The sequence below is a fragment of the Lissotriton vulgaris genome, chromosome 3_2, assembly GCF_964263255.1.
Source record: "Lissotriton vulgaris chromosome 3_2, aLisVul1.2, whole genome shotgun sequence".
Classification (NCBI taxonomy): domain Eukaryota; kingdom Metazoa; phylum Chordata; class Amphibia; order Caudata; family Salamandridae; genus Lissotriton; species Lissotriton vulgaris.
This window is the reverse complement of record NC_141690.1, coordinates 217,710,859-217,724,586: the sequence shown is the minus strand read 5'-3', so window position 1 is coordinate 217,724,586 and position 13,728 is coordinate 217,710,859. Positions and strand designations below refer to the sequence as shown.

The 13,728-nt window shown below is 49.6% G+C and overlaps 1 pseudogene; it reads left to right on the top strand.

Moving 5' to 3' along the window:
- The first annotated feature begins 1,978 nt into the window (after positions 1-1,978).
- LOC147725550 (18S ribosomal RNA) lies at positions 1,979-3,628 on the top strand (annotated as a pseudogene).
- Positions 3,629-13,728: the final 10,100 nt, after the last annotated feature.

Genomic DNA, 13,728 nt, shown 5'->3' with positions numbered 1-13,728 from the left:
AGGATTTTAAGAGAGATACATAGGGCCTTAAAGTGAATTCTTTACTCTACTGGAAGCAATTGCAGCCGGTGAATAAGGCTAGAGACTCGCTCGCTTTTAATCACTATCTTGTTTGACCCAAGGAGCAGAGCATTGGAATAGTCTAACCTGGACAATATGATGGATTGAATAATCATCTGGCACATGTGGGAGTCAAAGAGTCCTTGAATGGGTTTTAAGCCGTGTAAGAGCCTGAAACAAATGCCTGCTACTGATTTAACCAGGGAATCAAAGGATAGGACATTGTCTACCCAGACACCCAAGGCCTAGCGCGGGAGGCCACCATCGATTGACCCATAGATGGGTATCTATCCTAGAAGAAGAATTTCTGATTTCTTCAAATTCGAATTTTTTGGCAGCCATCCATTCAGAGATGGCGATCAAATCTTCTTGAAATTTCACAGAATTCTGCGTAGGGTCATTGAAGAAGGAGAACACCAGCTGCGTGTCGTTAGCATATGACACCAAGGTGATGTTGCGAGATTTCGCAATAAATGCCAACAGACGGATGTAAATATTGAACAGAGTGGAGCTCAGTGCAGAGCCATGGGGGACCCCATAGCGTAGCAATTGAGTCTGGGAGTGATAGGGCGGGGAAATGGCTTGGAAAGGTCTATCAGCCAGAAAAGATGGGAACCAGGAAAGAGCTTTGCCACCGATACTGATCTCCCACAACTGGTGCAACAAGATCTTATGAGAGACCATGTCACATGCTGCACTCATGTCAAGCAAAATCAGCACTGAAGATCTACCCTCATCTACTGAGACCCGTAACAGCTCTGTGACCGCTAGCAGAGCAGATTATGTACTATGCCGGGGTCTAAAACCATTTTGGGAGGGGTCTAGAATCGAATTGGATTCCAGGAACTGAGTTGACATGTAATTCCGTCATTTTGGTGAGGAAAGGAAGCAGAGAAATAGGGTGAAAGTTTTAAGACCTAGAGACGTCCAGCATAGGTTTTTTAAACGTGGAATAACTTTTGCATGTTTCCATGATTCCAGTACCGAGGCTGAAGACAGAGACAGAGTTGTCCGTTCCAGACACCCAGGAAGCCTTCAGTCCTGGAACTTTAGGAAGAAGTCGGGTCTGAGGGAGTCACCTGGAGAACCCGACTTTACTTCTTTAGGAATAAGTCGGGTCTGAGGGGGTCATCCGGAGAACTCAACTTTACCTTGTCAAACAGAGCCAAGAGAGTTTCAGAGGAGATAGGGGGGAAGGAGAGGAGAGATGGGGAAGGTTGACTTAAGGATGGCCCAGCGTGTTGGTCTCAGTCCTTACTATCGGGACCAAAAATGTTGTAAATATGCTCAACTTTCCCTATGAAAAACTTGGCCAGTTCCTCACACTGACATTTAGTAGATGTAGTGCTCTCTGAAGCTAGTGAGGGTTTCATCATGTTGTTTATGGGAGATATTTTTAGTGGGGTTGCTGCTATTTTTTATTTTGTTCGCAAAGTGTGCTGCCCTTGCCTTCCGAATCAATTTATGGTAGGCCTTCATTGCATCTCTGTAGCGTGTTTTGGCTACGGGTTCATAGGAGCGTCTCCAGGTTTGTTCTAGGACTGTGCTATTTGTCCTGGCTAGAGGCAAGGACTCATTGAACCAGACATTGGCCAGACATCTTTTAGTGTGAGTCAATTTGGCAGTAATGCACCTGTCTATTGCTTGAATGATCCAGTCTAAAAAAGAGCTTTTGGCTGCCTCCATGTTAGAGGAAAATTCAGGGCTCAGAGTGCTAAGGGCTGCCTGAAAGTTATTGAGTCAAGCTCATGCCATGGACGTTTGATCAAAGGATTATGATGGAACTGTAATTTAGTGCTTTATAGACTTATGGATATACTAATAAGAAAGTGGTCAGTCCATGTCAAAGGAAGGGGGGTCTGAACCTTTTAGGGATGGAATATTAGAAAAGACAGGGTCCAGGAGGTGTCCAGCCAAATGCGTGGACCCTGAGACCGATTAAGAGAACTGACGTGCTGCCATGTCTCCTAGGAAATTATTGATGTTGGAGTCTCTGTACGATTCATCAAATCAGCTATGGTTCCTTGATTGTTTTGTCTGTTACTTGGATAATTGTGGTAGATATAGAGGTAATGCATGCCAACAAGCTCTGACTACCTGGGATGTGTGAATTTATCAAACCTAGACCAACCCGGGCTCACCTGGCCACTATGGTGATTCTAGATAAACAGGGCAAATCGCACGTCCCATGATGGCGACAGTAAATACCGATGTCTGCCCTATTATATTTTGACGGTACTTTCTGTATCTATCATGGTGATCACAGCTAACTGGGAATCAGGGTTCAATTCCTGAGTGGGAGACTGAGAAACGGCTACCACATCCAAGGAAGGCAGCAGGCGCACAAGTTACCCACTCGCGACTCGGAGATAATGACTACACATAACAATACAGTACTCTTCCGAGGCCCTGCAGTGTGAATGAGTATACTTTAAATCCTTTTAATAAATATCCACTGGAAGGCAAGTCCTGTGCCAGCAGCTGTGCCAAATCCAGCTCTGATAGCATTTATTAAAGTTGCTGCAGTTAAAAAGCTTGTAATTGAAGCTTAGTATTGAGCTGGTGGTCTGCCACAAGGCAAGCTACTGCATGTGCAAGCCCCCATGTTGTCCCCTTGATACTCTTGACCGAGTGTTCTGTGAGACCGAAGTGTTTACTTCGAATACATCAGTTAGGAATACTGGACTAGGACTCTACTTCTATTTTGCTGCTTTTAAAAACTGGGGTCATGAATCAGAGGGATGGCTGCGGGCATTCGTATTGTGCAGCTAGAGGTGACGTTCTTGGAATGTCGCTAGACAGACCAGAGCGAAAGCGCTTGCCAAGAATATTTTCTTTAATAAAGAGTGAAAGTAGGAGGTTTGAAGATGTTCAGATATCATGGTAGTTCTGACCATAAACGATGTCGACTAACGATCCAGCAGTGTTATTCCAAATTACCTGTTGAGCAGCTTCAAGGATACCAAAGCCCTTAGGTTCTGGGAGGACTATTATTGCAAAGATGAAACTTAAAGGAATTTGCAGAAGGGCACCACCAGGAATGGAGCCTGTGGCTTAATTTGACTCAATGTGGGAAACCTCACCATGCCCAGACACAGAAATGATTAACAAATTGATAGCTCTTTCTAAATTGTGTGGGTGGTGGTGCATGACCGTTCCTAGGTGGTGGAGCAGTTTGTGTGTCTAATTCCGATAGTGAACAAGACTCCTCCATGCTAACTAGTTATGTGACCCTCAGCAGTTGATTTTCAACTTCTTAGAGGTGCAAGTGGCGTTCAACCATGATGCAGTAGAGCAAACGAGGTTTGTGAGGCCCTAAGATGTCTATGGCTGCAGGCGCACCACACTGAACAAATCAGCGTGTGTCTACCCTTTGATGCAAGGTGCAGGTAACCTACAGGATCCTCTATGTGATAAGGATTGCAATAAATCCCCATGAACGATGAATTCTCAGGAAGTGCTGGTCAAAAGTTGCATTGATTAGGATCGACTACCTGTTTGTCCCTCACGCCTGGGTTGGGAGGGTGGATTCCACGTCTATGCTGCCACGAGTTCTGTCGGATCACTCCCCGGTAGCGATAGACCTACTTCTAGACAGACGACGACAGCCATTCAGATGGCGTCTCTCCACGTGGCATCTGCAGCAAGAAACCTATCAAACACACATGAGGGAGGCTATTGCGCACTACTGGAACGAGAATGATAAAACTGACACAGATGCCATGACTCTCTGGGAGGCCCTGAAGCCTACACTCCGAGGGGTAGACATCGCTTGGTGTGCGGCTGCCCGTAAGGCACGTAGGGAGGATATCGTAAGTGCTGCAGACCGGGTTAGTGACCAGGAAGAACGTTGCCGCGTGGGCGGGAGTGAGGAGGATGTGGGTCAACTGCTGCTGTTGCAGCAGTCGTACGCCTCCCTGCTGATAGATGAGGCTAGGCAGCTGTGGCTGGCGACTCAAAGTAGGATCTACCAATGGGGCGATAAATCCAGCTCGATGCTATACAGGCTCTGCCAGAGCACTTTCCACGAACAGTCCTTGCCGTGTCTTCGCGACGAAGCGGGAACGCCCATGACAGCCCCAGCGGCCCTGGCGGCCAGCTTTGCACAGTATTACGCGGCCCAATATGCCTCCCGGGAATTCCTCCCGGCGGAAGATGTGGACAAATTCCTCGCTGACCTCCCGCCACGAGCAATTTCAGATGAAGGGCGTGTTCGACTTGACCTCCCGTTGTCGGCGGAGGAGCTGGGAACTGCCCTCGGAGAATTAAATGCAGGCAAGGCCCCTGGACCCAACGGGTTCCCCTGTGAACATTTCAGAAAATTCCATCTCCAGCTAGGTACATACTACGGTAGAGCTCTGGAGGCGGTCAGGGAGAGTGGCCGGCTCCCGAGAGACTGGCGGCATGCTGAGATTGTGGTCTTTTGCAAACCTGGTAGGCCCCCTGATCTGCCCGAGTCCTACAGACCAATATTGCTATTAAACACCGAAGCGAAAATACTGGCGAAGGCGCTAGCCAATCGTCTCCTCCCATACATTACTGATCTTGTTCACCCCGATCAGGCCGGGCTTATGCCCCATAGAGCAACACAACACAATATTAGACGCGCCCAGGTGGTGGTGGAGGCGGCCCGAGCAGCGGGGATTCCTGCGGCGCTCTTGCTGGCCGACATAGATAAGGCTTTCGCGTCAGTGAGCTGGGTCTACCTTCGCGCACTTCTGTCCCGCCTGAATCTCGGGCCCCGCTTTCTGTCATACCTGCATCTACTGTATACAGACCTAACTGCGTCGGTGAGAGTGGCTGGGGTGGTGTCCGACTCCTTCCCTATAGGCCGGGGCACCAGGCAGGGTTTCCCTCTGTTGCCCTATTTATTCGCCCTGGCCATGGAGCCGTTGGCTGCATGGGTGCGAATCGACGCTCAGATGCTGGGTGTCGAGTGGCAGGCGGGGCCCTCCGATAGAATCGCACTTTATGCGGACGACGTCCTATTCTTCCTCACAGACTTGAACAAATCTGGGCCGCGGGTCCTAGACATAATGCGGATATTTGGGGAGGTGTCGGGCCTCCGCCTGAACCAACGTAAATCTGTGCTGTGGGTGCTGGGGGAGCGCGGTGGCCTAGGGCCCTGGGCGGCGACGCTGCAAGAAGCGACGGGAGGCCTTCAATACCTGGGTGTGTTTCTGACGGATCTGTGTGGAGTCTCCTGGTCGCGTAATGTTGTGCCAGTGTGGGAACGCGTCTGCTCGGACATGACCACTTGGTCCCGCATGCCCCTGAATGTATACGGCCGCTCTGCCATATTTAAGATGGTAGCCCTCCCGCGCCTATTGTACCAACTACAAAACCACCCATATCCCATTTCACCGCAGTGGTTCAAACAAGTCAACTCGGCACTCGGTCAGTTTCTTTGGGCCGGGGGAGTGGCGAGAGTGGCGCTACACACATGCTTCCTTTCCACATATTGTGGCGGCCCAGCGACGTCGGATATTCTGTCCTATTATCAGGCTTCCCATCTGCTAATATTGAATGAGTGGTGGTATGGGGACCGAGGTGACCCGGCCTATGCCCTAGAGAGGCACCTGATGGACCCGGACACGCTACATACCATACTTTACTCGGCAAGTAAGAGAAAGAGACTCCCAGTAGTCACTCAAATAGTGTATCGTATATGGCGCAACGCCCTCTGCCGCTTGGGGTGGTGGAACAAGCTAACGAGGGAAACTCCTCTATGGCAGAATGGGCTACTACCGTCGTTGGCGTCCCTGCCGGGGTTTCGGGGCTGGGACACGATTGGAATATCAGCCTTAGGACACGTTGTCAGGGGCACGACCCTCAAGTCGTTCCAGGAGCTACGCGAGGAATATGATATGCCCCAAGCCCAGTTCTTTAGATATTTGCAGTTTAGGCATGCCATTGCACCCACCCTAAGGGGACTGGACTCTTTGCCGGAATTCAGCCCACTGGAGGCCAAGGTATTCATGGGGGAATTGGAAAGTAAAAAGCTATCCACTATCTACCAAACACTAGTAACACATTGCTCAACTTCCCTAGATGGCCTAAGGAATAAATGGGAGAGGGATGTTGGTGCATTTGAGGAGGAGGACTGGAGGGAAGCGATTGAGATCCCGAGAGGAGCGGCCATTGCAGTACGTCTGCGATTTATTCAATTCAAGTATCTCCACAGGGCCTATTATACAAGGGAACGGTTGTGGAAAGCAGGCCTGTTTGTGTCCCCAGATTGTTTGAGATGTGGTAGAGAGGTGGGCACATTTGTCCATACAGTGTGGTCGTGTGCTGGGCTGCAGAGGTTGGTCTGGAGTGTGGGACTGCCTGTCTGAGGTGTTGGGCTAGGAGCTCCCCCGTTCGCCACAGTTAGGTCTTCTCCATGTCATGGAACAGGTGGGGAGGAACATCTACAAACTTCATCTGCTGCTGTTGGGCCTTACTGTGGCCAAGAGAGACGTGGCTCGAGCCTGGAAAGACCCCAGGGCCCCTCTGGTGGGAGTGTGGAAAAGGGGATTGGACTTTTACATGGGACTGGAACGCCCGATCTTTGCAGCCAGGGGCTGCCCTCTGAAACATTATAAAATTTGGAAGAGGTGGGCGGATTATCAAGGATTGTGACTGGAACCGCCAGCACCTGATAGACCTGAGGAAGGACACTTGGACGTTGATCCCGGGTCATGAGACATACACACTGTACGCTTCTTACTGTATTTGTGTTTGGGATTTGTTTAGACGCTGTGCAAGGGGCGGGAGGGGGGATCCGGGTTGGGGGAGTGGGAGAGTGGAAGGAGCGGGGCCTTAGTTGCATTTCTTACCCTTGAACTGTTGATTGAATTGCTTGACTATGATTACTACTCTAATGCTCACAGCTCCTCCCATTCCTGGGGAGCTGTGCTTGTTATGCAATTTATCAACGCCATAATAAAATCTTGTTCTGAAAAGTTGCATTGATTAAGACCCTGCTCTTTGTACACACTGCCCATCGCTACTGCCTATTTGATAGTTTAGTGAGGTATTCGGATCTTCCCCTGTGGGAGTCGCCAATGGCTCTGGCAGATCGCAGAGAAGATGATCAGACATCACTATCTAGAGGAAGTTAAATTTATAACAAGGTTTCCATAACTGAACCTGCGGGAAAGTCATTAATGGCAGAGCTGCCCGGGCAACTGACAGTGATGGCATTAACCCTTGCCTGCCTCCCAGATGAACTCAAGGCACAGGGCCAGGCACTACTCTCATGCATCCTGAATGGCAGAGAGACCCATGAATGCTAGGTGCTTGTGTGATGCCCGGGTAAAAGGAGGGCTCTTTCACCTGGAAGGACTCAACTGTCACAAGGATTGGGGTGGGTGACTTCTCCAGCTCTCTGGGAGGGGCTTGGTGTGAGAAACAGCTCTTCCGAGATGGAATTCATGCTCCGCCATCATGCACCTGATGTAACTGTATTGCCATTGTTCTCGGCTGGTTTCTCCTAAAGGCCATGCCACCGGGGCCCTCTCATTCCTGATCCCGGTCCACCCAAGTTTTGAGTGACTGAGGAGTGGCCTGTCGTGGGTGGCAGGCCAGCCTGGATGAGAAAGAGCCAGGGCCCTTCCTGTGGATCACCCCAGCTGTGGTGGTTGCCACCACCTGGGATGTAGGGCTGGCATTCTCCCTCGGTCTGTGCCTAGCAACTGACGTAGAACTGGTGTATTCCAGGTGAATCCAACTGCTTAATTTAAACAAAGCATCGGAAATGCTGAAGGCGGGTGTTGACACAATGTGATTTCTGTCCACTGCTCTGAATATCAAAGTGAAGAAATTCAATGAAGAGTGGGTAAACAGCAGCTGTAACTGTGACCTTCTTAACCTCTTGTAAGTTGTAGTTGCCTTTACCTCCAAGTGGTCCCGCTGGTAACTTTCTCTATACCGCTATACTCTGCAAAGATAAGTATATAGAGATAGGCCAAACAAGGTTCTATCATGGCGGCTAGCATGATAGTGAGAAATGGTGAAGCTAACAATCACAATTCCAGATTTGGTTGTTCCTGCCCATTAAAAACCCAGTTAAGATGACGAAAGGAGGTGCTGGCTGTTCCACAAATTGTTAACCTCCTTACCGATTTTGTCAATCCAGGTCAGCTCTACCCGCACAACTAATCACGATCGGGATCACGTTATGGCACCCTGTTTATCATCCGTAATAACAGAAGATAGAATAACCATAGACCTCATTGAAAACAACACATTTGTGGCCACTTCAGCCAAGAGTGACACTATTTCAACTCGAAAATCTGCCTGATGTTTATGAGGTCAACGATAAACTCAATAACAAGAAAAGTGATTAAACCAAAAAAGTCACATACTGGAAATATCCCAATCACGAATATAACTGTGATTTATGTGGAGACATAATGGAAACTTTCAAAGAGCTGAGAAAACATGTCTTCTACAAAGCTAGAGGATTCTAGCTGAAAACATATTGTTCAAAATGTGACAAGGAAGCAGAATTCCACAACATTGTATCCATGTCAGGATTCCACTCCTACTGACCTTCTAGGGTCCGTGGGTAACCCACACTCGATAAACACCTCTGCTTGTTTTCAGCTGCCCGAGACTGAGATTGGTGTTCCTGACACCCAAGAGATCCCGGGTTTCTGGCCCTTTAACGCCGAGGACAGCTCACAGCTTAGCCCCACCCCCAACAACAGCTCCCGGAGGGATTCTTCGACTCATAAGAGGTGGGGCTTCAACCCGAAAGGCGCGTCCGTCGAGCAGAACGCCTGAGGAGAGAAGACCGTGGATGGAGCTGAAGGACCGGAGGACCGGATGAGGTGTGCAGGAGCTGAGTGTTCAGGAGCCAGGAGGCCTTCACCACGCAGCGCCCAGCCACGGATGAGGGAGTTCTTGGCTAGAACAGGTGCGTGCCAGATTCCGCGGGTCGGGACCCAGGGCGGGAAGCTCCTCCCAGGGTGGCCATTGAGCAGGGCGGGATACCCACCTTCTGTAAAGACGGGATACCCTCAATCCTTGGTGCTGGTTTCCTCCTTACCCTCACGGCCCCGTCCCTATTGGTGCTCCTACAACCCCCTTCCCCATTTCCTCGGACTATAGCCTGAAATTGAGGCTGTTCTTTTTGTGTTTCCTTTGTATGACCCACCGGAGAGTCCGTGATGACGACAACGCGACCCCGGACAAGAAGTGGAGAGCTAATTCCCCTGCTACAACTCAAAGAGACAGTGGCTTTTCTTTTTGTTTGCTGTTTGTGCTAACCCCAAATAAATCTTGCATACCATCTCTGCCTTGACGTCCTCTTGTCCCGCTACACGTGGTGGAGAATGCGGGCATAGGATATGGAGGCTCTCATTCAACACCTTGTCGAGGGACAGAAAAAGTTGGAATGGGCGGTAGAATACCAGCTCAACAGCGCCCAGGCGGATAGGGACACCTTTAAAGACCAAATACGGCCCAGCTTGACACCCTTTCTGAGTGACTGAAGTCTCCCTCCTCAGAAGTTGCCCATAAGGTCACACGTGCCTATGTGAGAGGGTTCTCTGTCTCCCTACAAAAGTACACTCTTGGAGAGGACCCGGACGCCTTACTATTGAATTTCGAAAGGGCGGCCCGGGCTTCAGGATGGCCAGTGTCAAAATGGCCATTCTTTCTAGTGCCCCTCTTGTCAAGAGAGGCACAAGCCGCCTACCAGGTGGCCAACGCAGTGGGGGTTTACCCCCTATGAGGACGTGAAAACTATAATCCTCAAGCAATCGGGGATGGATGCGGAGGCATACCGGTTGAGATTCCGCAGAGAAAGAGGAAGCCCCGGGGACAGCCCAAAGACTCTATATCTCAAGCTTAAGCTTGCTGCAGAGAAATGGCTAAAACCCAAGGATCAGACGAAGGATGACATCATGAACGCGGTAATCCTGGAACAGTTCTTGGAATCTTTTCCATATGCTTCTCAATGCTGGTGGAGACAACATGCAGGGCTGACCATGAAGAAGTCGAGATGGCAACCTCATTTGTATGGGCCCAGCCACGGGCTCTCCCTTGGGAACCAGAGAAAGGGATGAAGGTCAACCCTTTTACCCAGAAGACCCCTTAGGCCAATAAAAGAACCTGAGAGAGTCAAAACCCCTAAACCTGAATCCCTTATTCCTCGACAGCCCCAGTGCTATGAATGTAGTGTGAAGTAGTGTGGCTCACTGGTTAGAGGCGGCAGACCCAAGAGCAGAGGACGGCTCGGGACCAGGGTTCGATTCCCGACGCGGCAGGTTTCTGGACCAGGGTCAGCGGACTCGATAATTCTCTCGCCTCGGTGCCCACTCTGATCAGCGATCACACTCGGCAACTCTGGGCACTAGCTTGCCTCATCTTCACTAACGGCCCCACCAGACCGCCGGGGATGCCTGGTCTCACCCTGGAGATACCCATTAAGGGACCATCTCTCAGGGAAGCCAGGAAGGGTTTCGCAGCGGTCGAAGCGCGGAGGTACCCCTTCGGGAGTGATTCCAGCGCTATATAAGCACACAATCAATCAATCAATCAATCAATGTGGCGAGTGGGGCCACATCGCCAGTGTCTGCCCGCGGAAGAAAACTGAGAAACCAATGGATGTCAGCTGCGTACCTCGCAACCTCATGTATAGCGCTGAGATGGGGGTCTTGTTTTTACGTAAGTTGTAGAGTGAACGCCCACCCTATCATGGCTTTGCTGGACTCGGGATGTCGACAATCCATGATCAAGAGCTACTTTATCCTACCCGAACAAAGAATACCAGGGGGACCGGGCCATACGCTGTGTTCATGGGGATATACGCAATTATCCCTCTGCCCTCGTGCCTATCCAATGTCAGGGTAGGGATAAACCATCCCTCCTTACTGTAGGTATCATGGCTAATCTCCCTGAGGACGTCATTCTGGGTACGGATAACCCTGATTTTCTTTCTCTCTTTCTGAAGACAGTACATAAAACAAGCCAAAACAATAGTACCCCTGCCTTGTTGGCTCAGGAACCCTGGGTATTAGACAAGAACTTTCACTGGGCTCAGGTTAATGATGCTTCCCTTTCACACGCCTGGCAGAAAGCCAGAAACCTTCCACCCGGGAATAGGATAACCTACCCCACTTTTTTGGTAAAGAATTGCCTTCTTTATAGGGTTCCTGGTCCAAACACATCTTCCCAAATCTTAGTCACCCAAGAGTTCTGGGATCAAGTCATGTTCTTTGCCCACTCCCACTTATTGGCTGGCCATGTGGGATCACAGAAAACCACTGAAAATATCTTAAGACAATTTTATTGGCCAGGCATATTTGCACAGATTAAGAAATACTGCCAAGAGTGTTCAGTCTGCCAATTAAAAAACCCCTATCGTCAACCGCAGGTTCCCTTACAACCCCTACCCATCATAGGACAACCCTTTAAACGGGTAGGCATGGACATCATCGGCCCCCTCCCCCATTCCTCAAAAGGACATCAATATGCTCTTGTCCTAGTGGACTATTGCACTCGGTTCCCTGAAGTCTTCCCACTCAGGACTCCCACAACCCAGGTTTTTAGCAGACAAGTTGCTAGAATACTTCTCTCAGGTTGGTTTTCCCCAGCAGATATTAACGGATCAAGGAACCCCGTTTGTCTCTAGGCTGATGACCCAGGTGTGTAAACTGTTGGATGTTAGACACATTAAGACATTGGTTTATCATCCACAGACAGACGGCTTAGTCGAGAGATATAACGGATCCCTAAAGTTACCAGTGAAAAAAATGTTGACCAGTGAATGGAAGGACTGGGACCGCCTCCTTCCCCTAGCCCTTTTTGTCATCCAAGGACAGACTCAGAGGAGTTTGGGATGTTCCTCATTTGAACTCCTCTATCGCCGACAGCCTCGAACTCTGTTGGAGATGACAAGGGAGACTTGGGAAAAGGAAGAGAATAACACCCAGAGCCTCCTTGATTACTCGCTGTATTTGAGGTCCAGGATCGGTAAACTGAGGGACCTGGCACACCAGAATCTGGAGAAACACCAGAGTAAGCAGAAATACCACTACGATAAAGGAAAAAAGTGGCGATTGTTACAGGTCAACGATTGGGCCTTGGTTCTTTTGCCTTCCTCCCTGTCTAAGGTGAAAAGTGAATGGAAGCGACCCCACAGGGTAATAGAGACTATAGGACAGACCACGTACCGTCTACAAGTGACTCCCCAGGAAACCCAAACCTTCCATTTCAACCTCCTAAAAAAATGGTTGGGGCCCTCTCCTCAAAATGTCCAGCTGTCCCTCCGTGAAGAAGGATCTCCTTGGACCCTGAAAAAGTTAGTGGTCAATGAAGAACTCTCTAGTGAACAACTCACTGACCCTGTAGATTTTTTCTGCCCCCATCAGAATCTCTTTTCCGACAGTCTGGGGAAAACGGGTTTAGAAGAACATCATATAGACACCCAACCGGGCAAAGTGGTCAAAGAAAAACCCTACCGGATTCCGGCCGCCCGTCGGGCAGCCGTCTCAGAAGAGATAAGCAAAATGTTACAGATGGGGGTGATTAAGCCATCCCAAAGCGAGTGGTCTTCTCCCATCGTCCTGGTGCCCAAAACAGAGGGATCGATTTGCTTCTGTATCGATTTCAGAAAAGTGAATGCCATTTCCAAACTGAACGCATAACCTCTGCCCCGAGTGGATGAACTGACAGGGAAATTAGGAAACGCCAAATATGTAACCACTCTGGACTTGACTAAGGGGTTACTTGGCAGGTGCCCCTCCGAAGCAGTGACCAAGAGAAGACCACCTTTTCCACCCCTGACGGTCTGTTCGAGTTCACTGTTTTACCCTATGGCCTACACGGTGCCCCGCGACCTTCCAACGGTTGATGAATAAAATTCTGCGGTCACACTAGGCATACTCCTCGGCCTACCTCGACGACATAGTGATCTTCAGTCCCTCTTGGGAGGCCCATCTGGAACACTGTCATCTGGTGGTACAGGAGTTGCAGAGTGCTGGCCTACACATCAACGCCGGAAAGTCTTGGGTAGGGTTTCACCAGGTCAAATACCCAGGGTACTTACTAGGAAATGGGTGTATAGAACCTCAGAAAGAGAAGGTCCGAGCCATTGTTGATGCCACCATCCCTGTCACAAAAAAAGAAGTCTGTGCCTTTCTGGGTCTCCTGGGATATTACAGGTGTTTCATCCCACAATACTCTGAAATTGCAGCGCCATTAACAGACCTCTTAAAGAAATCGACCCCCAACAACGCCCTAAGACATCACTCTCCTCAGGTTCTGGAAGCCATAAGCAGACTGAAAAAAGCTATCACTAGTGGACCAGTGTTGGTGTCCCCCAATTTTGATTGGCCTTTCATACAACAGACCGACGCTTCTGAGATTGGCATTGGTGCTGTCCTTTCTCAGGTCTCCCTTGATGGTACCGAAAGACCAATTCTTTTTATCAGCCGGAAATTGTTCCCCCGGGAAAAGAATTATCCGGTTATTGAAAAAGAATGCCTGGCAGTTAAATGGGCCATAGAAAAACTGAGGTACTACTTGGAGGGTAAGCGCTTTTGCTTATATACAGACCACGCTCCTCTTGTATGGATGAGTAGGAACAAAAGTAACAACCCTCGCGTTATGCGCTGGTTCCTTTCGTTGCAACCTTATGCTTTTGACGTCTATCACAAGAGAGGATCGGACAAT